The sequence below is a fragment of the Gopherus flavomarginatus genome, chromosome 18 (genome assembly GCF_025201925.1).
Source record: "Gopherus flavomarginatus isolate rGopFla2 chromosome 18, rGopFla2.mat.asm, whole genome shotgun sequence".
Taxonomy (NCBI): domain Eukaryota; kingdom Metazoa; phylum Chordata; order Testudines; family Testudinidae; genus Gopherus; species Gopherus flavomarginatus.
In genome coordinates this window covers 5,926,162-5,932,161 of record NC_066634.1, presented here as the reverse complement: position 1 = coordinate 5,932,161, position 6,000 = coordinate 5,926,162, and positions in this window count along the sequence as shown.

The window sequence follows — 6,000 nt, the reverse complement described above, 5'->3', positions numbered from 1 at the left end:
AAGTCCCCATGGCTTAGCCAGGTAGCATCCCTTGTCCCCACGTGGGCCCCTGACTCTGGGGGCATGGTGGTCTCTACTGTACGCCCACACCCTGCCTAGGGGAGGGGGACGTGCCCTGTACCCCTGTGGGCAGCCCCTCTGTGCCCTAGCCCAAGGCATTGGCCTCCCCACAGATGCCTCCTACGGCGCCCCAAGACAGAGGCTGCCCCTCGCAGATAGGGCAGGGCAGCCTGGATCGGTTCAGTCCGAGCCCATGTGGGTCCTGGAGCACTCGGGTAAATACTGGGGTTATGGGTGGTAATTCACTAGGGGATGGGAAATGGAGTACAAGGCCTTTCCCCTCTAGGGGGCACCGGCTCCCATCCGTCCTTGGGGCAGGGACTGGCTGGCTCAGAGGAGCAGAGAATGTGGCATGGGGCCTGTTCCCTCTAGGGACAGATAGCTCAGTCCTACAGCCAGTGGTTGAGGGGAGGAAGGGGGTTGTCCTGGCCACCCCCATAGAGGGTCGTGTTAACTCTACATTCCCTAGAAATAGGCTCATATTGCTCCTGATGGCCCATGTACCCCGGTATCCGGCCCTCTCCTGCTCCATGGAGCAGCGCCGCTGGCCTATCTAACTTGGTATCCCACCCCTTCCCTGCCCTGGATCAGTCCCAGAGGCCCATCTGCCCCGGTATCCTGCCTCAAACAGTGACCAACGGCTGGGGGCCATCACGGAAGGCCCACCATCACCGAGACCAATCTTCACGTCATGTTTTTCCGTCTGGGGCCCCCAAATGGCTGCAGGTAGAGGCAGGGGAGCAGGATGCCCCCCCACAAGGACTCCCCGCCTCCCAATCGCCCCAGAGAAGGAAATCCAATGACAGAACTGGCCCCATGTCAAGCCCAGATCACTTCAAGGTGCCCGGCCTGGCCAGCTGCTCCCTCTCCACAGCTCCGATTTAGGGTGGAATCTTCATTATCTCAGTTTTTTAATTATTATTATTAATTAAAACACTTTTTTTTTGGTTGTTTTTGTGTGTGTGGAATGAAGTGTCGGGCCTGGGATTTGAATTCCGGCAGGGCAGGGGCTGCGGGTGTGACAGAGTCCAGCTCATTGCTTGAGGGGAGCTAGGGGGTGGGTTTGGTACCAAAAAGTACATCAGGCAAGACACGGTTTTGGGTCCCAAGTGGCTATTTACCAGGCATTTCTCACCACAGGTATTTTCCAGCAAAACCCTTTTTTTAACTAGGTGTTTGGACCAAGAAAACTGACATTTCGGGGGTGAAAATCTTCAGTTTTTCATTAGAAGTTTGGGGGTTTTGAGAATCCAACGTTCGTACCAAAAGCAAAAGAAATGGACGGAAAACGTGGTTGAAAAACCAATTTAGTTGACTGAAGATGCATTTTGAAACCCCAGTTTGTTTCAACTGAAAATCGGTGTTTAAAATCCCAAAACTTTTTATCAAAAAATACATTTTCTAAACTGAAAATAGTTTTGGGGGAAAAAACAGTTTTTGAAACTAAAAATTTTAACTGTGAATCACATTATTCAAATAAAAAATAGTTGCAATTTTTTTTTTTGCAGAAACACACATTTTCCCCAATTTTCTATTCCACGTTTTTCCAACCCTGACATTTTTTTTACGATCATTTTCCTAAAAATGGTTTCCCAACAGCAAGAAAACTTTTGCTGAAAAACCGACATGGTTTAACGAACCGTTTTCTTAAACAAAACCCTCAAAACTTTCACCAAGCAACAAAAATATTCGAAAGGTGAAATTTATGAGCAGAAACAAACCAATTACATTGTTTACCCAGTTGGTTTTCAAGACCCAAACATTTTGACAGCCAGAATTTTTGCACCAGAATTTGTTTTAACCAAGATTTAGTCATTGTGGGGAGGGATAGCTCAGAGGTTCGAGCATTGGCCTGCTAAACCCAGGCTTCTGAGTTCAATCCTTAAGGGGGCCATTTAGAGATCTGGGACAAAAATCTCTGGGGATTGGTCCTGCTTCGAGCAGTGGGTTGGACTCAATGACCTTCTGAGGTCCCTTCCAACGCTGATATTCTATGATTTGCATCAAAGACTGCCATTTTTTCAGGTGTGGGTTGGTTGCTTTTTGGGGCAGCTCCCTCAAAAAATGTAGCAGGGGATTGATAAAAAGAAGACAGGTTTTCAAAACTTCCTGCCAGAAACGATGGGTTTCGTTACCGGGTAGGATGTCCGGCCCAGCCCCTCATATGTCTTGGTCAGTTAAGGTACGTCCACACTGCACTATGTACCCAGGTCTTTGGGAATCAGTGTGGCCAAGCCGGTGCCTGCACGTCCAGACTGAATTGGAAACCTGGGTTTACAGCTGCGTCCACACTGCAGAATGAGAGGGTTTGGCTCGGCGGCTCAGCAGAACGCAGGCTCTGCTCCACTGCCCCCAGCGGGGCCCTGGGAGCCAGGTCCCAGCTGTGGGCTAACCGGAGTCAGGCTGATTTGTGTGAGGGCTTTGGCTCAAATGTGAGTCAGAGCCAGGCTTGATGTGCTGTGTGGACACATCCTGTGTGTGCGCCAGCCACTCGGACCCAGAGAACCACCCTGGCTCATTGGTTGGCTTAGAGGTGAGCTGGGTTTGGATGTCGGTTCTCCCATGGACCCCCCATAAGGTCTGGTGGCTTAGAGCAGGGGGACTGGCGGCCAGGACTCCTGGGTTCTCTCAGGCTGTGGGAGTGGAGTGGGGTCTGGTGGTTAGAGCGGGGGGTGGGGAGCCGGGAGCCAGGACTCCTGGGTTCTCTCAGGCTCTGGGAGGGGAGTGGGGTCTGGTGGTTGCAGCAGGGCGTGGGCTGGGAGCCCGGACTCCTGGGTTCTCTCCCTGGCTCTGGGAGGGGAGTGTTAGTTAGGGGGCTGGGAGTCAGGACTCCTGGGTTCGTGCTTCACAGCCCAACGGGGGGGCGGGGTGTATCTGTTCCTTCCCTGTGGGGGCAGGGGAAGCTGGGGGGGGACCCCCGGGTCCCCCCCCCCCGTTATGGATTTAAAGAAAACCCAACTTTGGTTTTTTGACCGCGGACAAGAAAGGCCGGACACGAACATCTCCGCCGCCCTCCCCTTTAAATCCCGAGATTTGGCCTCTTAAAGGGGTGGGGTGGCCCGGGGCTAGGGGGAGGCCAGGGGCGGTGCTGAGCCGGGCCAGGTGAGGGGGTGGTGCATGGGGCTGGGGATCCCACCCGGCCACTCGGGGGTTAAATGGGCCAGGGGAGACTCCAGCTGGGGGGGATCCTGCCCCCTCTGCTCCGTGCGAGACCCAGCAGATTCACTTGAAGGGCTGGGAGCCAGGACTCCTGGGTTCTCTGACTCTGGCAGGGGAGTGGGGGCCAGTGGGTAGCGGGGGGTGGGGGGCTGGGAGCCAGGACTCCTGGGTTCTATTCCCAGCCCTGTTTGTCTCTCCCGTGTGTTTACCCCCTTTCTTTCCCACAGGGGTTGGGGGGTGGCCTGGAGCCCCCAGCCACCATGAGGGGGCAGCGCAGGCTGGCGAGGGAGCCCCTGGAGATCCAGGTGGTGAGGGTGAAGGAGGAAGGAGCCGGCTGCCCCGAGTACGTCTCTGAGCCGTTGTGCCAGGAGTGGGCCGGTGGCCTCAGCACCTGCTGCCACGCCTGCCCGGGGCCGTGCCTGTTCCTTGCCCTGCCCGCCCTGCTGGCAGTGCCCCCGCAGCCACGCCCCGGCGCCGGGTGGGACGCCAGCCCCACGGCTAAGCCCTTCACCTGCTCGCTGTGCCCCAAGTGCTCCCGGCGCTCCTCGGACCGACGGGCCCACGAGCGGGTGCACACGGGCGAGCGCCCCTACCGCTGCCAAGTGTGCAGCAAGTGCTTCACCCAGTCCTCAGTGCTGACCAGCCACATGCGCATCCACGCGGGCGAGCACCCCTTCTGCTGCCCCAGCTGCCCCAAGAGCTTCAGCGATGCGTCCACGCCCAGCCCCCAGGCAGCGAGCCCGCCTGCCCCCCTGGCCCCCCGAGCCAGCGGGACACTGATGGGTGTGCCAAGGACCTGGCGCAAGATGGCGGCGGTGACGCCAAGGGGCTGGCACTAACTTGGGTGTCCCTCGGGTCCTCTGCTGAGGGCCCCGGGCCTGACTTCCCGGCTAACGGTGGCTGCCCGTCCCTGTCGGCAGTGGGGCTGGCGGACAGCCGGTGCCCTGGGGCATGGCAGCATCTGGCAGTGGAGCGAGATGCAGAGCAGGGCTCCCCTGTCCCTGGCACGGGTGCCCGGCTGTCCCCCGGTGACTCAGGCTGCAGAGAAGCTGGCGACGGAGGAAGAATGGCTGAGGAAGAGGAAGGTGGTCGTGTTTGCTGCTTCTTGCTGGAAAAGCTGGACCGGGTGCCCCAACCGAGCCCTGATGCCCATGACATGCATGTGCCAGTCCATGCCCCTCCCTGGGGCCTGAGCCCTGCCGCTCCTGGATAGGTCAAGCCAGTCCACGCCACTCCCTGGCGCCCGAGCCTCAGTGCCCGTTCCCCACACGGCAGGCTGCCAGCTCCCCTGCTCAATGCCCGGCAATACATCTGCTTTGTGTGCTCCAAGCATTTCAAGCGGGCCGCGGACCTGAAGGAGCACCTGCGGGTGCACACGGGCGAGCGCCCCTTCGCCTGCTGCATCTGCAGCCAGCGCTTCACCCAGTCCTTGGCCCTGTCCACCCACCAGCGCATCCACATGGGCGAGTGCCCCTTCCGCTGCCCCGGCTGCCCCAAGAGTTTCAACAACTCCTCCAACTTCGCCAAGCACTGCTGGGTGCATTCGGGGAAGCGCCCCCACCGCTGCGCCCTGTGCGGAAAGGGCTTCCAGGAGCGCCGGTGGGTGGTCTGGTACCTCCAGGCCAGGCACCCGCCGCTGGGGTGAGCGCCAGGTGGGGCCCACGGCCGGCCTGTGCACCTGCCACTGGACTGAATACCCACATCCAGGCTGGGCAGCAGTCGTCGGCATGTGGTGCAGTCGGGGAGGCCATGGCATGGCCAGGCGATGGGCACTTGGCTGAGAGGTAAAATGCCTCAGCCAAATCCTCTGCTAGCAGCGATCTCCCCCCGCCGTATGTCCTGCTGGGGGATGCTCTGGAGCGCGGGTGGGGGAAGTGTTCACCCGCCCAGTTTTCACCACGCTGTTTTTCACCTTTGTGGAATGAATTTTTTTCCCACCCCAAGCCTCAAAAATAACCAGAACATCTCCCATCCGATATAAAACATGGGGGGGGGGCAGCATTTCCCCTCCACAACGTGGAAAATAACCTGCAAAACAAATCAATTTTCCCCCGATGCTCCAGAGATCACAAGCTTGGTTGATAAAGGTCATAGTTTTGATCTAATATTTTGACTTGGTACCGTGCAACATTTTGATCAAGAAACTAGAATGGTGCCCAATAAACGTGGCCTCTGATAAATGGCTTAAATACTGGCTAACTGATAGAGCTCAAAAGATAACGGTTATTGGGGCCACGTCATCCAGTGGGTGCGTTTCCAGCGGGGTCCCTTGGGGACCCATTCTCGGCCCGACACTATTTACTGTTTTTATCAACGGCCTGGGAGAAAACACAAAATCATTGCCCAGCAAGTTTGCAGGTGACCTAGAAATGGCAGGAGTGGCCAATATCGAAGAGGCCATGTCACTGATCCAGTAAATGCCAAGGTATTCAGCTAGGAACAGAGATGTCAGCCGGGTGGGCAGCTGGGGGACCCTCTCCTAGGGAGCAGCGACTCTGATTGGGGGCAGGCGGGTGGGCAGGGGGACCCTCTCCTGGGGAACAGCGACTCTGACAATGATTGGGAGCGGGCAAGTGGGCTGGGGGACCCTCTCCTGGGGAACAGCGACTCTGTCAATGATTGGGGGCAGGTGGGTGGGCTGGGGGACCCTCTCCCGGAGACCAGCGACTCTGACAAAGATTGGGGGTGGGCATGGTGGATAATCAGCAGAGAAGGAGCTCCCAGTGTCACGCTGTGGCCAAAAGACCTAACGCGATCATGGGATGCAAAAACGAGGGGATT